We start from the raw sequence: 25,791 nt of genomic DNA on the forward strand, positions 1-25,791 counted from the left end.
TTTTATTAAGGTTAGTTGCTTAAATAATGTATGTAGGGGAGGGCGGGAGGGAGGCGGGTGGCGGCCGAATCGGCTACGCACACGGAGTGGGCGTAGTGTTGCCGGCTACGCTGTCTACGCAAAATGCGTAGAAGGCAACACTACGCCTACTCCGTGGGCGTAGCCGATTCGGACGCCCAGGGTTACTTCTAACCAGTTTGGATAGATAGACTGATAAGAAAGCAGCTCTTACTCCTAAAGTTTCAGCCATCTCAAGTGTATGACTGTTGACACATGTCTGCCCCACAGAGACAGATCACTTCTAATAAGTGAGTTCTCTATCTGTCACTGATTGTGGACATACTAACTAGAGCTATCAGTATGGTCATAAATGTGAATACTCTTATGTTCTCAAATCAAAATGGAGTTTTTCCTACTTCCAAGAAAAGTGTCTTAAGCATGCTCTTCAATTTGTGCACGCATCTAGACATTCAAATGCAACTGCATTTCCATACAGAGTCTCAAAATCATAGATATCTTCATACCGCAGTAAGAATACATGAAGCGATTTACATACTGCAGGCAGGCTGGCCTTGTAGCTCAGTGGCAGAGCACTGGTCTTGTAAACCAGCGGTCATGAGTTCAAGCCTCATCAGGGCCTTTTTATATGTGAGTTTCTGTATGTTGTTTCCAAGTCATTCTTTCTAGGAGTCACACCTTGTCTTAAGTTTGCTTATTGACAAGCTTCCCTTTCCTGCTTTCATCGTATCAAGAAGACTTCATGAAAACCATTGAACCATAAACTATCGCCTCACCCCTTCCGATCGCCTCACGAACGCCTGACAAACGCCATTCTCACCCCGCCGGGCAAGCCCTGCCGGGCAAAGCCAAATAAGCCATGCATATTTGAAGTTCCTTTGAAAGTCAGAGCGAGGACTATGACCTCTGTTCCGACTGAGTCTGCATCCACAGAAAGGATGAAATAAGGATCTAGAAATTTCACCAAGGAGATGTGAACTTCATCCCCCTTAAAATACTTTTCCTCCCAGATGCCCCGGCTCTTAGTCAAATGAGGTTAATCTTCAAAACCCCACCCCCACTAACCATAAATATACGACTCTCCTGCTGTCCATTCAAATGATACAAGGTATCTTGTACATAGAGAGAATGTGAGAAAAAGCAGAATCGCTTCATAGATTTGGTGACCTTGGATGGGTGGGCTGGATAAAGAAGTGAACCTGATTTCGGGAAAAGGAGTATCGTGATGGGGATGAGGAAAAGAGAACATGGACCACATTCACAAGTTAGAGAAATAAATATATTAGGTTGAATGGTTTTAAAAAGTTAACTTTGAGCATGAATTGTTTTTTTAAACTGCAAAGAATAAAAAAAATCAATGTGGGATTGGAGGCACAATCTGAGCAGAAAGCACCATAAGCTGCTATGGTGCAACTCTTATGTTGACTAGAAACATTAATATGATGACGCTCTTCTTTTGATATGTCTTTCAGTTAAATTTTATTGTAAGTAGCTGATACAGCACTGTTTGCAGCTCCTCAGTATATGGTTATCCCGTGACAACAATGTTTTCATCATATTTATTATTCTACAAATGTATTTTTAAATGCACTGATGTGGTGTTTGCATGCTATGCAAGACGGCACATCATGGAATGTTTATAAGGAGCATCGAATAGGATTGTGATATTTGCACCTGGAAGAGTCGGACACGCAGATCCTGAAAAGAAGTAAAAACTCTCTAGCAAGGGCCGTCTTTCCCCTGAGTTTAATCTTTACTTTTAGTGAAATGGTTTATGAAAAACCAGTAAGCTGCTCCAGGTGAGGCTCGAACTCACAACCTCGGCATGCCTCAATGCAAGTACTGCTGTATAAGTACCGCGCGCTAACCGATTGCGCCACTGGAGCTCACTGTTCTCATACCTCCCCAGTTGAGCCATCTAGAGCTGAACAAGTAGATACTGGCACTGCTCCCTTATTCACTGTGCAAGATCGACTCACATGCTAGCATGTCATCATGACTATTAAAAACTACAGTCCTAATGGAACAGATTTGATAATTCTGCTATATCATGTGCTCTGTCTATTGAACACCACATATATTTGCCAGTTCTGACACAGTCTAGGAGAAACTTATGATTATTTGTAATTAGCACATCATAAGAATTTCCTAAAAAATGAAACATAGTCACCTAAGGCAGACGAGGTGGCCGAGTGGTTAAGGCGATGGACTGCTAATCCATTGTGCTCTGCACGCGTGGGTTCGAATCCCACCTTCGTCGGAACGCCATCAGACACTCTTTTGAAGGTGGGCATGTCTCGTAGTACAATTACACTCTCTTTCAAGACACAGCCATAATCCACTAGAAGGGCCCAACTGACTATTCCATTTTGGCAATTATGTCAAATTAAGGGAAGTGTTTTGTGCTTAATTGAAATTAGATCTTTCATGAAGTGTCCAGAGGATTGCCTTTCCCTCACTCCTGGCCTTCTAACTAACCCTGGTCGTAGTGGGCGTAGTGGGGCTCCGCGGAGCTACGCGGAGTGGGCGAGAAGCTACGCCCACTCCCGCACTCCGCGTAGCCCCACTACGCACCTCCCTCCCGCTCTCCCCTACATACATTATTTAAGCAACTACCCTTAATAAAACAATTTTAAAGCACTTACCGTGTCCGGGGCTCGTCCGGGGCTCCCTCTTGGAATAGCGTCGTCCTGGATACCAATGCCCATGCGCGGGAGGCCGCGCATGCGCATTGGTATCCAGGAAGGGACGCTATTCCAAGAGGGAGCCCCGGAAGAGCCCCGGACATGGTAAGTGCTTTAAAAATTGTTTTATTAAGGTTAGTTGCTTAAATAATGTATGTAGGGGAGGGCGGGAGGGAGGTGGGTGGCGGACGAATCGGCTACGCACACGGAGTGGGCGTAGTGTTGCCGGCTACGCTGTCTACGCAAAATGCGTAGAAGGCAACACTACGCCTACTCCGTGGGCGTAGCCGATTCGGACGCCCAGGGTTACTTCTAACCAGTTTGGATAGATAGACTGATAAGAAAGCAGCTCTTACTCCTAAAGTTTCAGCCATCTCAAGTGTATGACTGTTGACATATGTCTGCCCCACAGAGACAGATCACTTCTAATAAGTGAGTTCTCTATCTGTCACTGATTGTGGACATAATAACTAGAGCTATCAGTATGGTCATAAATGTGAATACTCTTATGTTCTCAAATCAAAATGGAGTTTTTCCTACTTCCAAGAAAAGTGTCTTAAGCATGCTCTTCAATTTGTGCACGCATGTAGACATTCAAATGCAACTGCATTTCCATACAGAGTCTCAAAATCATAGATATCTTCATACCGCAGTAAGAATACATGAAGCGATTTACATACTGCAGGCAGGCTGGCCTTGTAGCTCAGTGGCAGAGCACTGGTCTTGTAAACCAGGGGTCATGAGTTCAAGCCTCATCAGGGCCTTTTTATATGTGAGTTTCTGTATGTTGTTTCCAAGTCATTCTTTCTAGGAGTCACACCTTGTCTTAAGTTTGCTTATTGACAAGCTTCCCTTTCCTGCTTTCATCGTATCAAGAAGACTTCATGAAAACCATTGAACCATAAACTATCGCCTCACACCTTCCGATCGCCTGACGAATGCTTGACAAACGCCATTCTCACCCCGCCGGGCAAGCCCTGCCGGGCAAAGCCAAATAAGCCATGCATATTTGAAGTTCCTTTGAAAGTCAGAGCGAGGACTATGACCTCTGTTCCGACTGAGTCTGCATCCACAGAAAGGATGAAATAAGGATCTAGAAATTTCACCAAGGAGATGTGAACTTCATCCCCCTTAAAATACTTTTCCTCCCAGATGCCCTGGCTCTTAGTCAAATGAGGTTAATCTTCAAAACCCCACCCCCACTAACCATAAATATCCGACTCTCCTGCTGTCCATTCAAATGATACAAGGTATCTTGTACATAGAGAGAATGTGAGAAAAAGCAGAATCGCTTCATAGATTTGGTGACCTTGGATGGGTGGGCTGGATAAAGAAGTGAACCTGATTTTGGGAAAAGGAGTATCGTGATGGGGATGAGGAAAAGAGAACATGGACCACATTCACAAGTTAGAGAAATAAATATATTAGGTTGAATGGTTTTAAAAAGTTAACTTTGAGCATGAATTGTTTTTTTAAACTGCAAAGAATAAAAAAAATCAATGTGGGAATGGAGGCACAATCTGAGCAGAAAGCACCATAAGCTGCTATGGTGCAACTCTTATGTTGACTAGAAACATTAATATGATGACGCTCTTCTTTTGATATGTCTTTCAGTTAAATTTTATTGTAAGTAGCTGATACAGCACTGTTTGCAGCTCCTCAGTATATGGTTATCCCGTGACAACAATGTTTTCATCATATTTATTATTCTACAAATGTATTTTTAAATGCACTGATGTGGTGTTTGCATGCTATGCAAGACGGCACATCATGGAATGTTTATAAGGAGCATCGAATAGGATTGTGATATTTGCACCTGGAAGAGTCGGACACGCAGATCCTGAAAAGAAGTAAAAACTCTCTAGCAAGGGCCGTCTTTCCCCTGAGTTTAATCTTTACTTTTAGTGAAATGGTTTATGAAAAACCAGTAAGCTGCTCCAGGTGAGGCTCAAACTCACAACCTCGGCATGCCTCAATGCAAGTACTGCTGTATAAGCACCGCGCGCTAACCGATTGCGCCACTGGAGGTCACTGTTCTCATATCTCCCCAGTTGAGCCATCTAGAGCTGACCAAGTAGATACTGGCACTGCTCCCTTATTCACTGTGCAAGATCGACTCACATGCTAGCATGTTATCATGACTATTAAAAACTACAGTCCTAATGGAACAGATTTGATAATTCTGCTATATCATGTGCTCTGTCTATTGAACACCACATATATTTGCCAGTTCTGACACAGTCTAGGAGAAACTTATGATTATTTGTAATTAGCACATCGTAAGAATTTCCTAAAAAATGAAACATAGTCACCTAAGGCAGACGAGGTGGCCGAGTGGTTAAGGCGATGGACTGCTAATCCATTGTGCTCTGCACGCGTGGGTTTGAATCCCACCTTCGTCGGAACGCCATCAGACACTCTTTTGAAGGTGGGCATGTCTCGTAGTACAATTACACTCTCTTTCAAGACACAGCCATAATCCACTAGAAGGGCCCAACTGACTATTCCATTTTGGCAATTATGTCAAATTAAGGGAAGTGTTTTGTGCTTAATTGAAATTAGATCTTTCATGAAGTGTCCAGAGGATTGCCTTTCCCTCACTCCTGGCCTTCTAACTAACCCTGGTCGTAGTGGGCGTAGTGGGGCTCCGCGGAGCTACGCGGAGTGGGCGAGAAGCTATGCCCACTCCCGCACTCCGCGTAGCCCCACTACGCACCTCCCTCCCGCTCTCCCCTACATACATTATTTAAGCAACTACCATTCATAAAACAATTTTAAAGCACTTACCGTGTCCGGGGCTCGTCCGGGGCTCCCTCTTGGAATAGCGTCGTCCTGGATACCAATGCGCATGCGCGGGAGGCCGCGCATGCGCATTGGTATCCAGGAAGGGACGCTATTCCAAGAGGGAGCCCCGGAAGAGCCCCGGACATGGTAAGTGCTTTAAAAATTGTTTTATTAAGGTTAGTTGCTTAAATAATGTATGTAGGGGAGGGCGGGAGGGAGGCGGGTGGCGGCCGAATCGGCTACGCACACGGAGTGGGCGTAGTGTTGCCGGCTACGCTGTCTACGCAAAATGCGTAGAAGGCAACTCTACGCCTACTCCGTGGGCGTAGCCGATTCGGACGCCCAGGGTTATTTCTAACCAGTTTGGATAGATAGACTGATAAGAAAGCAGCTCTTACTCCTAAAGTTTCAGCCATCTCAAGTGTATGACTGTTGACATATGTCTGCCCCACAGAGACAGATCACTTCTAATAAGTGAGTTCTCTATCTGTCACTGATTGTGGACATACTAACTAGAGCTATCAGTATGGTCATAAATGTGAATACTCTTATGTTCTCAAATCAAAATGGAGTTTTTCCTACTTCCAAGAAAAGTGTCTTAAGCATGCTCTTCAATTTGTGCACGCATGTAGACATTCAAATGCAACTGCATTTCCATACAGAGTCTCAAAATCATAGATATCTTCATACCGCAGTAAGAATACATGAAGCGATTTACATACTGCAGGCAGGCTGGCCTTGTAGCTCAGTGGCAGAGCACTGGTCTTGTAAACCAGGGGTCATGAGTTCAAGCCTCATCAGGGCCTTTTTATATGTGAGTTTCTGTATGTTGTTTCCAAGTCATTCTTTCTAGGAGTCACACCTTGTCTTAAGTTTGCTTATTGACAAGCTTCCCTTTCCTGCTTTCATCGTATCAAGAAGACTTCATGAAAACCATTGAACCATAAACTATGGCCTCACCCCTTTCGATCGCCTGACGAATGCCTGACAAACGCCATTCTCACCCCGCCGGGCAAGCCCTGCCGGGCAAAGCCAAATAAGCCATGCATATTTGAAGTTCCTTTGAAAGTCAGAGCGAGGACTATGACCTCTGTTCCGACTGAGTCTGCATCCACAGAAAGGATGAAATAAGGATCTAGAAATTTCACCAAGGAGATGTGAACTTCATCCCCCTTAAAATACTTTTCCTCCCAGATGCCCCGGCTCTTAGTCAAATGAGGTTAATCTTCAAAACCCCACCCCCACTAACCATAAATATCCGACTCTCCTGCTGTCCATTCAAATGATACAAGGTATCTTGTACATAGAGAGAATGTGAGAAAAAGCAAATCGCTTCATAGATTTGGTGACCTTGGATGGGTGGGCTGGATAAAGAAGTGAACCTGATTTCGGGAAAAGGAGTATCGTGATGGGGATGAGGAAAAGAGAACATGGACCACATTCACAAGTTAGAGAAATCAATATATTAGGTTGAATGGTTTTAAAAAGTTAACTTTGAGCATGAATTGTTTTTTTAAACTGCAAAGAATAAAAAAAATCAATGTGGGATTGGAGGCACAATCTGAGCAGAAAGCACCATAAGCTGCTATGGTGCAACTCTTATGTTGACTAGAAACATTAATATGATGACGCTCTTCTTTTGATATGTCTTTCAGTTAAATTTTATTGTAAGTAGCTGATACAGCACTGTTTGCAGCTCCTCAGTATATGGTTATCCCGTGACAACAATGTTTTCATCATATTTATTATTCTACAAATGTATTTTTAAATGCACTGATGTGGTGTTTGCATGCTATGCAAGACGGCACATCATGGAATGTTTATAAGGAGCATCGAATAGGATTGTGATATTTGCACCTGGAAGAGTCGGACACGCAGATCCTGAAAAGAAGTAAAAACTCTCTAGCAAGGGCCGTCTTTCCCCTGAGTTTAATCTTTACTTTTAGTGAAATGGTTTATGAAAAACCAGTAAGCTGCTCCAGGTGAGGCTCGAACTCACAACCTCGGCATGCCTCAATGCAAGTACTGCTGTATAAGTACCGCGCGCTAACCGATTGCGCCACTGGAGCTCACTGTTCTCATACCTCCCCAGTTGAGCCATCTAGAGCTGACCAAGTAGATACTGGCACTGCTCCCTTATTCACTGTGCAAGATCGACTCACATGCTAGCATGTTATCATGACTATTAAAAACTACAGTCCTAATGGAACAGATTTGATAATTCTGCTATATCATGTGCTCTGTCTATTGAACACCACATATATTTGCCAGTTCTGACACAGTCTAGGAGAAACTTATGATTATTTGTAATTAGCACATCGTAAGAATTTCCTAAAAAATGAAACATAGTCACCTAAGGCAGACGAGGTGGCCGAGTGGTTAAGGCGATGGACTGCTAATCCATTGTGCTCTGCACGCGTGGGTTCGAATCCCACCTTCGTCAGAACGCCATCAGACACTCTTTTGAAGGTGGGCATGTCTCGTAGTACAATTACACTCTCTTTCAAGACACAGCCATAATCCACTAGAAGGGCCCAACTGACTATTCCATTTTGGCAATTATGTCAAATTAAGGGAAGTGTTTTGTGCTTAATTGAAATTAGATCTTTCATGAAGTGTCCAGAGGATTGCCTTTCCCTCACTCCTGGCCTTCTAACTAACCCTGGTCGTAGTGGGCGTAGTGGGGCTCCGCGGAGCTACGCGGAGTGGGCGAGAAGCTACGCCCACTCCCGCACTCCGCGTAGCCCCACTACGCACCTCCCTCCCGCTCTCCCCTACATACATTATTTAAGCAACTACCCTTAATAAAACAATTTTAAAGCACCCACCGTGTCCGGGGCTCGTCCGGGTCTCCCTCTTGGAATAGCGTCATCCTGGATACCAATGCCCATGCGCGGGAGGCCGCGCATGCGCATTGGTATCCAGGAAGGGACGCTATTCCAAGAGGGAGCCCCGGAAGAGCCCCGGACATGGTAAGTGCTTTAAAAATTGTTTTATTAAGGTTAGTTGCTTAAATAATGTATGTAGGGGAGGGCGGGAGGGAGGTGGGTGGCGGCCGAATCGGCTACGCCCACGGAGTGGGCGTAGTGTTGCCGGCTACGCTGTCTACGCAAAATGCGTAGAAGGCAACACTACGCCTACTCCGTGGGCGTAGCCGATTCGGACGCCCAGGGTTACTTCTAACCAGTTTGGATAGATAGACTGATAAGAAAGCAGCTCTTACTCCTAAAGTTTCAGCCATCTCAAGTGTATGACTGTTGACATATGTCTGCCCCACAGAGACAGATCACTTCTAATAAGTGAGTTCTCTATCTGTCACTGATTGTGGACATACTAACTAGAGCTATCAGTATGGTCTTAAATGTGAATACTCTTATGTTCTCAAATCAAAATGGAGTTTTTCCTACTTCCAAGAAAAATGTCTTAAGCATGCTCTTCAATTTGTGCACGCATGTAGACATTCAAATGCAACTGCATTTCCATACAGAGTCTCAAAATCATAGATATCTTCATACCGCAGTAAGAATACATGAAGCGATTTACATACTGCAGGCAGGCTGGCCTTGTAGCTCAGTGGCAGAGCACTGGTCTTGTAAACCAGGGGTCATGAGTTCAAGCCTCATCAGGGCCTTTTTATATGTGAGTTTCTGTATGTTGTTTCCAAGTCATTCTTTCTAGGAGTCACACCTTGTCTTAAGTTTGCTTATTGACAAGCTTCCCTTTCCTGCTTTCATCGTATCAAGAAGACTTCATGAAAACCATTGAACCATAAACTATCGCCTCACCCCTTCCGATCGCCTGACGAACGCCTGACAAACGCCATTCTCACCCCGCCGGGCAAGCCCTGCCGGGCAAAGCCAAATAAGCCATGCATATTTGAAGTTCCTTTGAAAGTCAGAGCGAGGACTATGACCTCTGTTCAGACTGAGTCTGCATCCACAGAAAGCAGACCCTCCAGGATATCGCGATTTCGCGATTTGCCGCGAAATTGGCACTTTAGTAAAAATGCCGCGATTTTTACAAAAGTGCCCGCGAAATCGGCACTTTTCGTAGAAATCGCGGCATTTTTACCAAAGCCGCTATATCCTGGGGGGGTCTGACTTACTTTGTTTATTGGGGCGGGCGGGAAGGACACAGAAGCACGAAAGAATAACATTCCGGGCTTGCTTAATGGGGCATTAGCAGCTCACTCAGCTCACAATCGATAGAAGCGCACAGACCGACCCGGGGCCTGCAGGTGGCCAGAGGCTGGGGGCATCTATCTTCCGGAGGGGGCGGGGCAGAGAGCAAGAGGTGTCTGCTGGAGGGGGGCGGCGTGCTTTGCAGTGTGTGTGTGTGTGCCCTGTGTACAGACTGCGCTCTGTGATGTGGGGTGCGTATGGACACCGCTGCAGGGCGGGCCGGGGGCTGCAGGTGGCCAGAGGCTGGGGGGCATTTATCTTCCAGAGGGCGGGGGGGGAGGAGTAGAGACAAGGTGGGGGTGTCTGCTGGAGAGGAGCGGCGTGCCTTGCAGTGTGTGTGTGTCTGCCCTGTGTACAGACTGCGCTGCCTGTGATGAGGGGTGAGCGTGAACACCGCTGCAGGGCGGGCCGGGGGGCTCGAAGTGGACACCCGACCCCCCACCCTGAAGACAAGCCTCAGTGTAATCCCGAGATTCCTCTCGGTAATGAGCTCTGGAGCCGGGGGGTCTCAGGAGGGAAATGAAACAAACACGAGGATTGTGATGGGATTGGATTCCCAGCAGGAAGCAGGGGCTCGCACCTCCACCGCCCCCCATACGGCAGAGAACCCACAGCACTGAACTCCTCTTGCTTCACAGATAAAATTGGCAGTAAACCTAGGTCTGAAATGCAAAGGCAGGTAATGAGCTTCAAAAGGAAATACGCTCATTATGGATAAACGATAATTAGAGTCAAATGTTCAAGTGTCCTAAACGATAAAGCCATGCTACAATTTCTACCGGCCCCTTGAAGATATCCTCAAGACAGTCTTGATACTATCAACAAATCACGTTGCAACGTCAGCAACTACAGAGCAGCACATCGGAATAAGTGCTACTTTCAAATTGCACATTATCTAGCATCGAAAAGTGTGTCACTTTCACTTAAAAGCCTGAGTAATCACCGATGTGAGTAGCAATGGAAGACAGCCTATTGCAGCCTGTGCCTACTTTTGCCCTATCCAGTAGCAGTGGAGCGCAAAGGTAAAGAGGGGGAGCAAGAATGAAAACTGAGGGTATGGGGCAGGTGAGACGAGAAAGAAGGGGTGAAAGAGAGGGGGAGTGAGCAAAGAAGTCACAGGTGGGATAGAAGTAAAGGGTAGTAGGGGGTGAGAGAAACTGGGCGAATGAAAGTGAAAGGTGGAGAAAAGTAGAGAGGAGTGAGCAGGAGAGAAAGAGGGAGGGTGAATGCGCGAGAAATAGGGCGAGAGAGGAAGGGGAAGAAAGACAGTGTCTGGTAGAACGAAAGTATGAGAGTTAGAGAGAGAAGAGCGGGCTAGGAAGGGAGAGAGGGCGACAAGAGAGAACTAGAGAGGCAGGTTGCTAGAGAGATACGAAGATGGAAAGAGAGAGGGACGGGGGGAGAAGAGACTGGGCTGATGAGAGAGATATCGATAAGGAGAGAAAGATGTGTGTGTATGCGTGAGAGAGAGGATGAGTGAATGAGGCACAGAAAGGAGGGGGCATGAGAAACAGAAAGCTGAATGGGACAGTGGAAAGAGTGAATTAGGAAGGAAGATAGAGGAGCTAAAAGCGGCAAAACACAACTAAGAGAGGGAGAATTGGGAGGCAGAAAGAGCGTTAGGAAGGGCGGGTGACGGATGAGGTCACTGGAGGCCGCTTTATGAAGGTCCAGGGCCAAATGAAATGCCGCAAAATTGCCGCTAAATTTCCATATTTGTGCCGCTAAATTTCCATTTTTGTGCCGCTAAATTTGCTAATCCATGCCGCTATATCCTGGGGGGTCTGAGAAAGGATGAAATAAGGATCTAGAAATTTCACCAAGGAGATGTGAACTTCATCCCCCTTAAAATACTTTTCCTCCCAGATGCCCTGGCTCTTAGTCAAATGAGGTTAATCTTCAAAACCCCACCCCCACTAACCATAAATATCCGACTCTCCTGCTGTCCATTCAAATGATACAAGGTATCTTGTACATAGAGAGAATGTGAGAAAAAGCAAATCGCTTCATAGATTTGGTGACCTTGGATGGGTGGGCTGGATAAAGAAGTGAACCTGATTTCGGGAAAAGGAGTATCGTGATGGGGATGAGGAAAAGAGAACATGGACCACATTCACAAGTTAGAGAAATAAATATATTAGGTTGAATGGTTTTAAAAAGTTAACTTTGAGCATGAATTGTTTTTTTAAACTGCAAAGAATAAAAAAAATCAATGTGGGATTGGAGGCACAATCTGAGCAGAAAGCACCATAAGCTGCTATGGTGCAACTCTTATGTTGACTAGAAACATTAATATGATGACGCTCTTCTTTTGATATGTCTTTCAGTTAAATTTTATTGTAAGTAGCTGATACAGCACTGTTTGCAGCTCCTCAGTATATGGTTATCCCGTGACAACAATGTTTTCATCATATTTATTATTCTACAAATGTATTTTTAAATGCACTGATGTGGTGTTTGCATGCTATGCAAGACGGCACATCATGGAATGTTTATAAGGAGCATCGAATAGGATTGTGATATTTGCACCTGGAAGAGTCGGACACGCAGATCCTGAAAAGAAGTAAAAACTCTCTAGCAAGGGCCGTCTTTCCCCTGAGTTTAATCTTTACTTTTAGTGAAATGGTTTATGAAAAACCAGTAAGCTGCTCCAGGTGAGGCTCGAACTCACAACCTCGGCATGCCTCAATGCAAGTACTGCTGTATAAGTACCGCGCGCTAACCGATTGCGCCACTGGAGCTCACTGTTCTCATACCTCCCCAGTTGAGCCATCTAGAGCTGACCAAGTAGATACTGGCACTGCTCCCTTATTCACTGTGCAAGATCGACTCACATGCTAGCATGTTATCATGACTATTAAAAACTACAGTCCTAATGGAACAGATTTGATAATTCTGCTATATCATGTGCTCTGTCTATTGAACACCACATATATTTGCCAGTTCTGACACAGTCTAGGAGAAACTTATGATTATTTGTAATTAGCACATCGTAAGAATTTCCTAAAAAATGAAACATAGTCACCTAAGGCAGACGAGGTGGCCGAGTGGTTAAGGCGATGGACTGCTAATCCATTGTGCTCTGCACGCGTGGGTTCGAATCCCACCTTTGTCGGAACGCCATCAGACACTCTTTTGAAGGTGGGCATGTCTCGTAGTACAATTACACTCTCTTTCAAGACACAGCCATAATCCACTAGAAGGGCCCAAATGACTATTCCATTTTGGCAATTATGTCAAATTAAGGGAAGTGTTTTGTGCTTAATTGAAATTAGATCTTTCATGAAGTGTCCAGAGGATTGCCTTTCCCTCACTCCTGGCCTTCTAACTAACCCTGGTCGTAGTGGGCGTAGTGGGGCTCCGCGGAGCTACGCGGAGTGGGCGAGAAGCTACGCCCACTCCCGCACTCCCGCACTCCGCGTAGCCCCACTACGCACCTCCCTCCCGCTCTCCCCTACATACATTATTTAAGCAACTACCCTTAATAAAACAATTTTAAAGCACTTACCGTGTCCGGGGCTCGTCCGGGGCTCCCTCTTGGAATAGCGTCGTCCTGGATACCAATGCCCATGCGCGGGAGGCCGCGCATGCGCATTGGTATCCAGGAAGGGACGCTATTCCAAGAGGGAGCCCCGGAAGAGCCCCGGACATGGTAAGTGCTTTAAAAATTGTTTTATTAAGGTTAGTTGCTTAAATAATGTATGTAGGGGAGGGCGGGAGGGAGGTGGGTGGCGGCCGAATCGGCTACGCACACGGAGTGGGCGTAGTGTTGCCGGCTACGCTGTCTACGCAAAATGCGTAGAAGGCAACACTACGCCTACTCCGTGGGCGTAGCCGATTCGGACGCCCAGGGTTACTTCTAACCAGTTTGGATAGATAGACTGATAAGAAAGCAGCTCTTACTCCTAAAGTTTCAGCCATCTCAAGTGTATGACTGTTGACATATGTCTGCCCCACAGAGACAGATCACTTCTAATAAGTGAGTTCTCTATCTGTCACTGATTGTGGACATACTAACTAGAGCTATCAGTATGGTCATAAATGTGAATACTCTTATGTTCTCAAATCAAAATGGAGTTTTTCCTACTTGCAAGAAAAGTGTCTTAAGCATGCTCTTCAATTTGTGCACGCATGTAGACATTCAAATGCAACTGCATTTCCATACAGAGTCTCAAAATCATAGATATCTTCATACCGCAGTAAGAATACATGAAGCGATTTACATACTGCAGGCAGGCTGGCCTTGTAGCTCAGTGGCAGAGCACTGGTCTTGTAAACCAGGGGTCATGAGTTCAAGCCTCATCAGGGCCTTTTTATATGTGAGTTTCTGTATGTTGTTTCCAAGTCATTCTTTCTAGGAGTCACACCTTGTCTTAAGTTTGCTTATTGACAAGCTTCCCTTTCCTGCTTTCATCGTATCAAGAAGACTTCATGAAAACCATTGAACCATAAACTATCGCCTCACCCCTTCCGATCGTCTGACGAACGCCTGACAAACGCCATTCTCACCCCGCCGGGCAAGCCCTGCCGGGCAAAGCCAAATAAGCCATGCATATTTGAAGTTCCTTTGAAAGTCAGAGCGAGGACTATGACCTCTGTTCAGACTGAGTCTGCATCCACAGAAAGCAGACCCTCCAGGATATCGCGATTTCGCGATTTGCCGCGAAATTGGCACTTTAGTAAAAATGCCGCGATTTTTACAAAAGTGCCCGCGAAATCGGCACTTTTCGTAGAAATCGCGGCATTTTTACCAAAGCCGCTATATCCTGGGGGGGTCTGACTTACTTTGTTTATTGGGGCGGGCGGGAAGGACACAGAAGCACGAAAGAATAACATTCCGGGCTTGCTTAATGGGGCATTAGCAGCTCACTCAGCTCACAATCGATAGAAGCGCACAGACCGACCCGGGGCCTCCAGGTGGCCAGAGGCTGGGGGCATCTATCTTCCGGAGGGGGCGGGGCAGAGAGCAAGAGGTGTCTGCTGGAGGGGGGCGGCGTGCTTTGCAGTGTGTGTGTGTGCGCCCTGTGTACAGACTGCGCTCTGTGATGTGGGGTGCGTATGGACACCGCTGCAGGGCGGGCCGGGGGCTGCAGGTGGCCAGAGGCTGGGGGGCATTTATCTTCCAGAGGGCGGGGGGGGAGGAGTAGAGACAAGGTGGGGGTGTCTGCTGGAGAGGAGCGGCGTGCCTTGCAGTGTGTGTGTGTCTGCCCTGTGTACAGACTGCGCTGCCTGTGATGTGGGGTGAGCGTGAACACCGCTGCAGGGCGGGCCGGGGGGCTCGAAGTGGACACCCGACCCCCCACCCTGAAGACAAGCCTCAGTGTAATCCCGAGATTCCTCTCGGTAATGAGCTCTGGAGCCGGGGGGTCTCGGGAGGGAAATGAAACAAACACGAGGATTGTGATGGGATTGGATTCCCAGCAGGAAGCAGGGGCTCGCACCTCCACCGCCCCCCATACGGCAGAGAACCCACAGCACTGAACTCCTCTTGCTTCACAGATAAAATTGGCAGTAAACCTAGGTCTGAAATGCAAAGGCAGGTAATGAGCTTCAAAAGGAAATACGCTCATTATGGATAAACGATAATTAGAGTCAAATGTTCAAGTGTCCTAAACGATAAAGCCATGCTACAATTTCTACCGGCCCCTTGAAGATATCCTCAAGACAGTCTTGATACTATCAACAAATCACGTTGCAACGTCAGCAACTACAGAGCAGCACATCGGAATAAGTGCTACTTTCAAATTGCACATTATCTAGCATCGAAAAGTGTGTCACTTTCACTTAAAAGCCTGAGTAATCACCGATGTGAGTAGCAATGGAAGACAGCCTATTGCAGCCTGTGCCTACTTTTGCCCTATCCAGTAGCAGTGGAGCGCAAAGGTAAAGAGGGGGAGCAAGAATGAAAACTGAGGGTATGGGGCAGGTGAGACGAGAAAGAAGGGGTGAAAGAGAGGGGGAGTGAGCAAAGAAGTCACAGGTGGGATAGAAGTAAAGGGTAGTAGGGGGTGAGAGAAACTGGGCGAATGAAAGTGAAAGGTGGAGAAAAGTAGAGAGGAGTGAGCAGGAGAGAAAGAGGGAGGGTGAATGCGCGAGAAATAGGGCGAGAGAGGAAGGGGAAGAAAGACAGTGTCTGGTAGAACGAAAGTATGAGAGTTAGAGAGAGAAGAGCGGGCTAGGAAGGGAGAGAGGGCGACAAGAGAGAACTAGAGAGGCAGGTTGCTAGAGAGATACGAAGATGGAAAGAGAGAGGGACGGGGGGAGAAGAGACTGGGCTGATGAGAGAGATATCGATAAGGAGAGAAAGATGTGTGTGTATGCGTGAGAGAGAGGATGAGTGAATGAGGCACAGAAAGGAGGGGGCATGAGAAACAGAAAGCTGAATGGGACAGTGGAAAGAGTGAATTAGGAAGGAAGATAGAGGAGCTAAAAGCGGCAAAACACAACTAAGAGAGGGAGAATTGGGAGGCAGAAAGAGCGTTAGGAAGGGCGGGTGACGGATGAGGTCACTGGAGGCCGCTTTATGAAGGTCCAGGGCCAAATGAAATGCCGCAAAATTGCCGCTAAATTTCCATATTTGTGCCGCTAAATTTCCATTTTTGTGCCGCTAAATTTGCTAATCCATGCCGCTATATCCTGGGGGGTCTGAGAAAGGATGAAATAAGGATCTAGAAATTTCACCAAGGAGATGTGAACTTCATCCCCCTTAAAATACTTTTCCTCCCAGATGCCCGGCTCTTAGTCAAATGAGGTTAATCTTCAAAACCCCACCCCCACTAACCATAAATATCCGACTCTCCTGCTGTCCATTCAAATGATACAAGGTATCTTGTACATAGAGAGAATGTGAGAAAAAGCAAATCGCTTCATAGATTTGGTGACCTTGGATGGGTGGGCTGGATAAAGAAGTGAACCTGATTTCGGGAAAAGGAGTATCGTGATGGGGATGAGGAAAAGAGAACATGGACCACATTCACAAGTTAGAGAAATAAATATATTAGGTTGAATGGTTTTAAAAAGTTAACTTTGAGCATGAATTGTTTTTTTAAACTGCAAAGAATAAAAAAAATCAATGTGGGATTGGAGGCACAATCTGAGCAGAAAGCACCATAAGCTGCTATGGTGCAACTCTTATGTTGACTAGAAACATTAATATGATGACGCTCTTCTTTTGATATGTCTTTCAGTTAAATTTTATTGTAAGTAGCTGATACAGCACTGTTTGCAGCTCCTCAGTATATGGTTATCCCGTGACAACAATGTTTTCATCATATTTATTATTCTACAAATGTATTTTTAAATGCACTGATGTGGTGTTTGCATGCTATGCAAGACGGCACATCATGGAATGTTTATAAGGAGCATCGAATAGGATTGTGATATTTGCACCTGGAAGAGTCGGACACGCAGATCCTGAAAAGAAGTAAAAACTCTCTAGCAAGGGCCGTCTTTCCCCTGAGTTTAATCTTTACTTTTAGTGAAATGGTTTATGAAAAACCAGTAAGCTGCTCCAGGTGAGGCTCGAACTCACAACCTCGGCATGCCTCAATGCAAGTACTGCTGTATAAGTACCGCGCGCTAACCGATTGCGCCACTGGAGCTCACTGTTCTCATACCTCCCCAGTTGAGCCATCTAGAGCTGACCAAGTAGATACTGGCACTGCTCCCTTATTCACTGTGCAAGATCGACTCACATGCTAGCATGTTATCATGACTATTAAAAACTACAGTCCTAATGGAACAGATTTGATAATTCTGCTATATCATGTGCTCTGTCTATTGAACACCACATATATTTGCCAGTTCTGACACAGTCTAGGAGAAACTTATGATTATTTGTAATTAGCACATCGTAAGAATTTCCTAAAAAATGAAACATAGTCACCTAAGGCAGACGAGGTGGCCGAGTGGTTAAGGCGATGGACTGCTAATCTATTGTGCTCTGCACGCGTGGGTTCGAATCCCACCTTTGTCGGAACGCCATCAGACACTCTTTTGAAGGTGGGCATGTCTCGTAGTACAATTACACTCTCTTTCAAGACACAGCCATAATCCACTAGAAGGGCCCAACTGACTATTCCATTTTGGCAATTATGTCAAATTAAGGGAAGTGTTTTGTGCTTAATTGAAATTAGATCTTTCATGAAGTGTCCAGAGGATTGCCTTTCCCTCACTCCTGGCCTTCTAACTAACCCTGGTCGTAGTGGGCGTAGTGGGGCTCCGCGGAGCTACGCGGAGTGGGCGAGAAGCTACGCCCACTCCCGCACTCCGCGTAGCCCCACTACGCACCTCCCTCCCGCTCTCCCCTACATACATTATTTAAGCAACTACCCTTAATAAAACAATTTTAAAGCACTTACCGTGTCCGGGGCTCGTCCGGGGCTCCCTCTTGGAATAGCGTCGTCCTGGATACCAATGCCCATGCGCGGGAGGCCGCGCATGCGCATTGGTATCCAGGAAGGGACGCTATTCCAAGAGGGAGCCCCGGAAGAGCCCCGGACATGGTAAGTGCTTTAAAAATTGTTTTATTAAGGTTAGTTGCTTAAATAATGTATGTAGGGGAGGGCGGGAGGGAGGTGGGTGGCGGCCGAATCGGCTACGCACACGGAGTGGGCGTAGTGTTGCCGGCTACGCTGTCTACGCAAAATGCGTAGAAGGCAACACTACGCCTACTCCGTGGGCGTAGCCGATTCGGACGCCCAGGGTTACTTCTAACCAGTTTGGATAGATAGACTGATAAGAAAGCAGCTCTTACTCCTAAAGTTTCAGCCATCTCAAGTGTATGACTGTTGACATATGTCTGCCCCACAGAGACAGATCACTTCTAATAAGTGAGTTCTCTATCTGTCACTGATTGTGGACATACTAACTAGAGCTATCAGTATGGTCATAAATGTGAATACTCTTATGTTCTCAAATCAAAATGGAGTTTTTCCTACTTCCAAGAAAAGTGTCTTAAGCATGCTCTTCAATTTGTGCACGCATGTAGACATTCAAATGCAACTGCATTTCCATACAGAGTCTCAAAATCATAGATATCTTCATACCGCAGTAAGAATACATGAAGCGATTTACATACTGCAGGCAGGCTGGCCTTGTAGCTCAGTGGCAGAGCACTGGTCTTGTAAACCAGGGGTCATGAGTTCAAGCCTCATCAGGGCCTTTTTATATGTGAGTTTCTGTATGTTGTTTCCAAGTCATTCTTTCTAGGAGTCACACCTTGTCTTAAGTTTGCTTATTGACAAGCTTCCCTTTCCTGCTTTCATCGTATCAAGAAGACTTCATGAAAACCATTGAACCATAAACTATCGCCTCACCCCTTCCGATCGCCTGACGAACGCCTGACAAACGCCATTCTCACCCCGCCGGGCAAGCCCTGCCGGGCAAAGCCAAATAAGCCATGCATATTTGAAGTTCCTTTGAAAGTCAGAGCGAGGACTATGACCTCTGTTCAGACTGAGTCTGCATCCACAGAAAGCAGACCCTCCAGGATATCGCGATTTCGCGATTTGCCGCGAAATTGGCACTTTAGTAAAAATGCCGCGATTTTTACAAAAGTGCCCGCGAAATCGGCACTTTTCGTAGAAATCGCGGCATTTTTACCAAAGCCGCTATATCCTGGGGGGGTCTGACTTACTTTGTTTATTGGGGCGGGCGGGAAGGACACAGAAGCACGAAAGAATAACATTCCGGGCTTGCTTAATGGGGCATTAGCAGCTCACTCAGCTCACAATCGATAGAAGCGCACAGACCGAACCGGGGCCTGCAGGTGGCCAGAGGCTGGGGGCATCTATCTTCCGGAGGGGGCGGGGCAGAGAGCAAGAGGTGTCTGCTGGAGGGGGGCGGCGTGCTTTGCAGTGTGTGTGTGTGTGCCCTGTGTACAGACTGCGCTCTGTGATGTTGGGTGCGTATGGACACCGCTGCAGGGCGGGCCGGGGGCTGCAGGTGGCCAGAGGCTGGGGGGCATTTATCTTCCAGAGGGCGGGGGGGAGGAGTAGAGACAAGGTGCGGGTGTCTGCTGGAGAGGAGCGGCGTGCCTTGCAGTGTGTGTGTGTCTGCCCTGTGTACGGACTGCGCTGCCTGTGATGTGGGGTGAGCGTGAACACCGCTGCAGGGTGGGCCGGGGGGCTCGAAGTGGACACCCGACCCCCCACCCTGAAGACAAGCCTCAGTGTAATCCCGAGATTCCTCTCGGTAATGAGCTCTGGAGCCGGGGGGTCTCGGGAGGGAAATGAAACAAACACGAGGATTGTGATGGGATTGGATTCCCAGCAGGAAGCAGGGGCTCGCACCTCCACCGCCCCCCATACGGCAGAGAACCCACAGCACTGAACTCCTCTTGCTTCACAGATAAAATTGGCAGTAAACCTAGGTCTGAAATGCAAAGGCAGGTAATGAGCTGCAAAAGGAAATACGCTCATTATGGATAAACGATAATTAGAGTCAAATGTTCAAGTGTCCTAAACGATAAAGCCATGCTACAATTTCTACCGGCCCCTTGAAGATATCCTCAAGACAGTCTTGATACTATCAACAAATCACGTTGCAATGTCAGCAACTACAGAGCAGCACATCAGAATAAGTGCTACTTTCAAATTGCACATTATCTAGCATCGAAAAGTGTGTCACTTTCACTTAAAAGCCTGAGTAATCACCGATGTGAGTAGCAATGGAAGACAGCCTATTGCAGCCTGTGCCTACTTTTGCCCTATCCAGTAGCAGTGGAGCGCAAAGGTAAAGAGGGGGAGCAAGAATCAAAACTGAGGGTATGGGGCAGGTGAGACGAGAAAGAAGGGGTGAAAGAGAGGGGGAGTGAGCAAAGAAGTCACAGGTGGGATAGAAGTAAAGGGTAGTAGGGGGTGAGAGAAACTGGGCGAATGAAAGTGAAAGGTGGAGAAAAGTAGAGAGGAGTGAGCAGGAGAGAAAGAGGGAGGGTGAATGCGCGAGAAATAGGGCGAGAGAGGAAGGGGAAGAAAGACAGTGTCTGGTAGAACGAAAGTATGAGAGTTAGAGAGAGAAGAGCGGGTTAGGAAGGGAGAGAGGGGGACAAGAGAGAACTAGAGAGGCAGGTTGCTAGAGAGATACGAAGATGGAAAGAGAGAGGGACGGGGGGAGAAGAGACTGGGCTGATGAGAGAGATATCGATAAGGAGAGAAAGATGTGTGTGTATGCGTGAGAGAGAGGATGAGTGAATGAGGCACAGAAAGGAGGGGGCATGAGAAACAGAAAGCTGAATGGGACAGTGGAAAGAGTGAATTAGGAAGGAAGATAGAGGAGCTAAAAGCGGCAAAACACAACTAAGAGAGGGAGAATTGGGAGGCAGAAAGAGCGTTAGGAAGGGCGGGTGACGGATGAGGTCACTGGAGGCCGCTTTATGAAGGTCCAAGGCCAAATGAAATGCCGCAAAATTGCCGCTAAATTTCCATATTTGTGCCGCTAAATTTCCATTTTTGTGCCGCTAAATTTGCTAATCCATGCCGCTATATCCTGGGGGGTCTGAGAAAGGATGAAATAAGGATCTAGAAATTTCACCAAGGAGATGTGAACTTCATCCCCCTTAAAATACTTTTCCTCCCAGATGCCCCGGCTCTTAGTCAAATGAGGTTAATCTTCAAAACCCCACCCCCACTAACCATAAATATCCGACTCTCCTGCTGTCCATTCAAATGATACAAGGTATCTTGTACATAGAGAGAATGTGAGAAAAAGCAGAATCGCTTCATAGATTTGGTGACCTTGGATGGGTGGGCTGGATAAAGAAGTGAACCTGATTTCGGGAAAAGGAGTATCGTGATGGGGATGAGGAAAAGAGAACATGGACCACATTCACAAGTTAGAGAAATAAATATATTAGGTTGAATGGTTTTAAAAAGTTAACTTTGAGCATAAATTGTTTTTTTAAACTGCAAAGAATAAAAAAAATCAATGTGGGATTGGAGGCACAATCTGAGCAGAAAGCACCATAAGCTGCTATGGTGCAACTCTTATGTTGACTAGAAACATTAATATGATGACGCTCTTCTTTTGATATGTATTTCAGTTAAATTTTATTGTAAGTAGCTGATACAGCACTGTTTGCAGCTCCTCAGTATATGGTTATCCCGTGACAACAATGTTTTCAACATATTTATTATTCTACAAATGTATTTTTAAATGCACTGATGTGGTGTTTGCATGCTATGCAAGACGGCACATCATGGAATGTTTATAAGGAGCATCGAATAGGATTGTGATATTTGCACCTGGAAGAGTCGGACACGCAGATCCTGAAAAGAAGTAAAAACTCTCTAGCAAGGGCCGTCTTTCCCCTGAGTTTAATCTTTACTTTTAGTGAAATGGTTTATGAAAAACCAGTAAGCTGCTCCAGGTGAGGCTCGAACTCACAACCTCGGCATGCCTCAATGCAAGTACTGCTGTATAAGTACCGCGCGCTAACCGATTGCGCCACTGGAGCTCACTGTTCTCATACTTCCCCAGTTGAGCCATCTAGAGCTGACCAAGTAGATACTGGCACTGCTCCCTTATTCACTGTGCAAGATCGACTCACATGCTAGCATGTTATCATGACTATTAAAAACTACAGTCCTAACGGAACAGATTTGATAATTCTGCTATATCATGTGCTCTGTCTATTGAACACCACATATATTTGCCAGTTCTGACACAGTCTAGGAGAAACTTATGATTATTTGTAATTAGCACATCGTAAGAATTTCCTAAAAAATGAAACATAGTCACCTAAGGCAGACGAGGTGGCCGAGTGGTTAAGGCGATGGACTGCTAATCCATTGTGCTCTGCACGCGTGGGTTCGAATCCCACCTTTGTCGGAACGCCATCAGACACTCTTTTGAAGGTGGGCATGTCTCGTAGTACAATTACACTCTCTTTCAAGACACAGCCATAATCCACTAGAAGGGCCCAACTGACTATTCCATTTTGGCAATTATGTCAAATTAAGGGAAGTGTTTTGTGCTTAATTGAAATTAGATCTTTCATGAAGTGTCCAGAGGATTGCCTTTCCCTCACTCCTGGCCTTCTAACTAACCCTGGTCGTAGTGGGCGTAGTGGGGCTCCGCGGAGCTACGCGGAGTGGGCGAGAAGCTACGCCCACTCCCGCACTCCGCGTAGCCCCACTACGCACCTCCCTCCCGCTCTCCCCTACATACATTATTTAAGCAACTACCCTTAATAAAACAATTTTAAAGCACTTACCGTGTCCGGGGCTCGTCCGGGGCTCCCTCTTGGAACAGCGTCGTCCTGGATACCAATGCCCATGCGCGGGAGGCCGCGCATGCGCATTGGTATCCAGGAAGGGACGCTATTCCAAGAGGGAGCCCCGGAAGAGCCCCGGACATGGTAAGTGCTTTAAAAATTGTTTTATTAAGGTTAGTTGCTTAAATAATGTATGTAGGGGAGGGCGGGAGGGAGGTGGGTGGCGGCCGAATCGGCTACGCACACGGAGTGGGCGTAGTGTTGCCGGCTACGCTGTCTACGCAAAATGCGTAGAAGGCAACACTACGCCTACTCCGTGGGCGTAGCCGATTCGGACGCCCAGGGTTACTTCTAACCAGTTTGGATAGATAGACTGATAAGAAAGCAGCTCTTACTCCTAAAGTTTCAGCCATCTCAAGTGTATGACTGTTGACATATGTCTGCCCCACAGAGACAGATCACTTCTAATAAGTGAGTTCTCTATCTGTCACTGATTGTGGACATACTAACTAGAGCTATCAGTATGGTCATAAATGTGAATACTCTTATGTTCTCAAATCAAAATGGAGTTTTTCCTACTTCCAAGAAAAGTGTCTTAAGCATGCTCTTCAATTTGTGCACGCATGTAGACATTCAAATGCAACTGCATTTCTATACAGAGTCTCAAAATCATAGATATCTTCATACCGCAGTAAGAATACATGAAGCGATTTACATACTGCAGGCAGGCTGGCCTTGTAGCTCAGTGGCAGAGCACTGGTCTTGTAAACCAGGGGTCATGAGTTCAAGCCTCATCAGGGCCTTTTTATATGTGAGTTTCTGTATGTTGTTTCCAAGTCATTCTTTCTAGGAGTCACACCTTGTCTTAAGTTTGCTTATTGACAAGCTTCCCTTTCCTGCTTTCATCGTATCAAGAAGACTTCATGAAAACCAATGAACCATAAACTATCGCCTCACCCCTTCCGATCGCCTGACGAACGCCTGACAAACGCCATTCTCACCCCGCCGGGCAAGCCCTGCCGGGCAAAGCCAAATAAGCCATGCATATTTGAAGTTCCTTTGAAAGTCAGAGCGAGGACTATGACCTCTGTTCAGACTGAGTCTGCATCCACAGAAAGCAGACCCTCCAGGATATCGCGATTTTGCGATTTGCCGCGAAATTGGCACTTTAGTAAAAATGCCGCGATTTTTACAAAAGTGCCCGCGAAATCGGCACTTTTCGTAGAAATCGCGGCATTTTTACCAAAGCCGCTATATCCTGGGGGGGTCTGACTTACTTTGTTTATTGGGGCGGGCGGGAAGGACACAGAAGCACGAAAGAATAACATTCCGGGCTTGCTTAATGGGGCATTAGCAGCTCACTCAGCTCACAATCGATAGAAGCGCACAGACCGACCCGGGGCCTGCAGGTGGCCAGAGGCTGGGGGCATCTATCTTCCGGAGGGGGCGGGGCAGAGAGCAAGAGGTGTCTGCTGGAGGGGGGCGGCGTGCTTTGCAGTGTGTGTGTGTGTGCCCTGTGTACAGACTGCGCTCTGTGATGTGGGGTGCGTATGGACACCGCTGCAGGGCGGGCCGGGGGCTGCAGGTGGCCAGAGGCTGGGGGGCATTTATCTTCCAGAGGGCGGGGGGGGAGGAGTAGAGACAAGGTGCGGGTGTCTGCTGGAGAGGAGCGGCGTGCCTTGCAGTGTGTGTGTGTCTGCCCTGTGTACAGACTGCGCTGCCTGTGATGTGGGGTGAGCGTGAACACCGCTGCAGGGCGGGCCGGGGGGCTCGAAGTGGACACCCGACCCCCCACCCTGAAGACAAGCCTCAGTGTAATCCCGAGATTCCTCTCGGTAATGAGCTCTGGAGCCGGGGGGTCTCGGGAGGGAAATGAAACAAACACGAGGATTGTGATGGGATTGGATTCTCAGCAGGAAGCAGGGGCTCGCACCTCCACCGCCCCCCATACGGCAGAGAACCCACAGCACTGAACTCCTCTTGCTTCACAGATAAAATTGGCAGTAAACCTAGGTCTGAAATGCAAAGGCAGGTAATGAGCTTCAAAAGGAAATACGCTCATTATGGATAAACGATAATTAGAGTCAAATGTTCAAGTGTCCTAAACGATAAAGCCATGCTACAATTTCTACCGGCCCCTTGAAGATATCCTTAAGACAGTCTTGATACTATCAACAAATCACGTTGCAATGTCAGCAACTACAGAGCAGCACATGGGAATAAGTGCTACTTTCAAATTGCACATTATCTAGCATCGAAAAGTGTGTCACTTTCACTTAAAAGCCTGAGTAATCACCGATGTGAGTAGCAATGGAAGACAGCCTATTGCAGCCTGTGCCTACTTTTGCCCTATCCAGTAGCAGTGGAGCGCAAAGGTAAAGAGGGGGAGCAAGAATGAAAACTGAGGGTATGGGGCAGGTGAGACGAGAAAGAAGGGGTGAAAGAGAGGGGGAGTGAGCAAAGAAGTCACAGGTGGGATAGAAGTAAAGGGTAGTAGGGGGTGAGAGAAACTGGGCGAATGAAAGTGAAAGGTGGAGAAAAGTAGAGAGGAGTGAGCAGGAGAGAAAGAGGGAGGGTGAATGCGCGAGAAATAGGGCGAGAGAGGAAGGGGAAGAAAGACAGTGTCTGGTAGAACGAAAGTATGAGAGTTAGAGAGAGAAGAGCGGGCTAGGAAGGGAGAGAGGGCGACAAGAGAGAACTAGAGAGGCAGGTTGCTAGAGAGATACGAAGATGGAAAGAGAGAGGGACGGGGGGAGAAGAGACTGGGCTGATGAGAGAGATATCGATAAGGAGAGAAAGATGTGTGTGTATGCGTGAGAGAGAGGATGAGTGAATGAGGCACAGAAAGGAGGGGGCATGAGAAACAGAAAGCTGAATGGGACAGTGGAAAGAGTGAATTAGGAAGGAAGAT

The 25,791-nt window shown here is 46.8% G+C and overlaps 18 non-coding genes across 18 annotated transcripts; 13 read left to right on the forward strand and 5 right to left on the reverse strand.

Moving 5' to 3' along the window:
* Positions 1 to 568: 568 nt before the first annotated feature.
* TRNAT-UGU (transfer RNA threonine (anticodon UGU)) lies at positions 569 to 640 on the forward strand. The gene has a single exon. It is a non-coding gene; the product is annotated as a tRNA-Thr (tRNA).
* A 1,169-nt stretch (positions 641 to 1,809) lies between these two features.
* On the reverse strand, positions 1,810 to 1,904 carry TRNAI-UAU (transfer RNA isoleucine (anticodon UAU)). Its single transcript has 2 exons — positions 1,867 to 1,904; positions 1,810 to 1,845 (listed from the first exon to the last, which is right to left on the reverse strand). It is a non-coding gene; the product is annotated as a tRNA-Ile (tRNA).
* A 292-nt stretch (positions 1,905 to 2,196) lies between these two features.
* On the forward strand, positions 2,197 to 2,278 carry TRNAS-GCU (transfer RNA serine (anticodon GCU)). The gene has a single exon. It is a non-coding gene; the product is annotated as a tRNA-Ser (tRNA).
* A 1,116-nt stretch (positions 2,279 to 3,394) lies between these two features.
* On the forward strand, positions 3,395 to 3,466 carry TRNAT-UGU (transfer RNA threonine (anticodon UGU)). Its single transcript has one exon. It is a non-coding gene; the product is annotated as a tRNA-Thr (tRNA).
* A 1,556-nt stretch (positions 3,467 to 5,022) lies between these two features.
* On the forward strand, positions 5,023 to 5,104 carry TRNAS-GCU (transfer RNA serine (anticodon GCU)). Its single transcript has one exon. It is a non-coding gene; the product is annotated as a tRNA-Ser (tRNA).
* A 1,116-nt stretch (positions 5,105 to 6,220) lies between these two features.
* TRNAT-UGU (transfer RNA threonine (anticodon UGU)) lies at positions 6,221 to 6,292 on the forward strand. Its single transcript has one exon. It is a non-coding gene; the product is annotated as a tRNA-Thr (tRNA).
* A 1,168-nt stretch (positions 6,293 to 7,460) lies between these two features.
* Positions 7,461 to 7,555, reverse strand: TRNAI-UAU (transfer RNA isoleucine (anticodon UAU)). Its single transcript has 2 exons — positions 7,518 to 7,555; positions 7,461 to 7,496 (listed from the first exon to the last, which is right to left on the reverse strand). It is a non-coding gene; the product is annotated as a tRNA-Ile (tRNA).
* A 292-nt stretch (positions 7,556 to 7,847) lies between these two features.
* Positions 7,848 to 7,929, forward strand: TRNAS-GCU (transfer RNA serine (anticodon GCU)). The gene has a single exon. It is a non-coding gene; the product is annotated as a tRNA-Ser (tRNA).
* A 1,116-nt stretch (positions 7,930 to 9,045) lies between these two features.
* Positions 9,046 to 9,117, forward strand: TRNAT-UGU (transfer RNA threonine (anticodon UGU)). The gene has a single exon. It is a non-coding gene; the product is annotated as a tRNA-Thr (tRNA).
* Positions 9,118 to 12,313: 3,196 nt separating this feature from the next.
* On the reverse strand, positions 12,314 to 12,408 carry TRNAI-UAU (transfer RNA isoleucine (anticodon UAU)). Its single transcript has 2 exons — positions 12,371 to 12,408; positions 12,314 to 12,349 (listed from the first exon to the last, which is right to left on the reverse strand). It is a non-coding gene; the product is annotated as a tRNA-Ile (tRNA).
* A 292-nt stretch (positions 12,409 to 12,700) lies between these two features.
* On the forward strand, positions 12,701 to 12,782 carry TRNAS-GCU (transfer RNA serine (anticodon GCU)). The gene has a single exon. It is a non-coding gene; the product is annotated as a tRNA-Ser (tRNA).
* Positions 12,783 to 13,906: 1,124 nt separating this feature from the next.
* Positions 13,907 to 13,978, forward strand: TRNAT-UGU (transfer RNA threonine (anticodon UGU)). The gene has a single exon. It is a non-coding gene; the product is annotated as a tRNA-Thr (tRNA).
* Positions 13,979 to 17,173: 3,195 nt separating this feature from the next.
* Positions 17,174 to 17,268, reverse strand: TRNAI-UAU (transfer RNA isoleucine (anticodon UAU)). The gene is made up of 2 exons: positions 17,231 to 17,268; positions 17,174 to 17,209 (listed from the first exon to the last, which is right to left on the reverse strand). It is a non-coding gene; the product is annotated as a tRNA-Ile (tRNA).
* A 292-nt stretch (positions 17,269 to 17,560) lies between these two features.
* On the forward strand, positions 17,561 to 17,642 carry TRNAS-GCU (transfer RNA serine (anticodon GCU)). Its single transcript has one exon. It is a non-coding gene; the product is annotated as a tRNA-Ser (tRNA).
* Positions 17,643 to 18,758: 1,116 nt separating this feature from the next.
* TRNAT-UGU (transfer RNA threonine (anticodon UGU)) lies at positions 18,759 to 18,830 on the forward strand. The gene has a single exon. It is a non-coding gene; the product is annotated as a tRNA-Thr (tRNA).
* A 3,196-nt stretch (positions 18,831 to 22,026) lies between these two features.
* TRNAI-UAU (transfer RNA isoleucine (anticodon UAU)) lies at positions 22,027 to 22,121 on the reverse strand. Its single transcript has 2 exons — positions 22,084 to 22,121; positions 22,027 to 22,062 (listed from the first exon to the last, which is right to left on the reverse strand). It is a non-coding gene; the product is annotated as a tRNA-Ile (tRNA).
* Positions 22,122 to 22,413: 292 nt separating this feature from the next.
* On the forward strand, positions 22,414 to 22,495 carry TRNAS-GCU (transfer RNA serine (anticodon GCU)). Its single transcript has one exon. It is a non-coding gene; the product is annotated as a tRNA-Ser (tRNA).
* A 1,116-nt stretch (positions 22,496 to 23,611) lies between these two features.
* On the forward strand, positions 23,612 to 23,683 carry TRNAT-UGU (transfer RNA threonine (anticodon UGU)). The gene has a single exon. It is a non-coding gene; the product is annotated as a tRNA-Thr (tRNA).
* Positions 23,684 to 25,791: the final 2,108 nt, after the last annotated feature.

This window comes from Lissotriton helveticus, chromosome 5_1, assembly GCF_964261635.1.
Source record: "Lissotriton helveticus chromosome 5_1, aLisHel1.1, whole genome shotgun sequence".
Taxonomy (NCBI): Eukaryota; Metazoa; Chordata; class Amphibia; order Caudata; family Salamandridae; genus Lissotriton; species Lissotriton helveticus.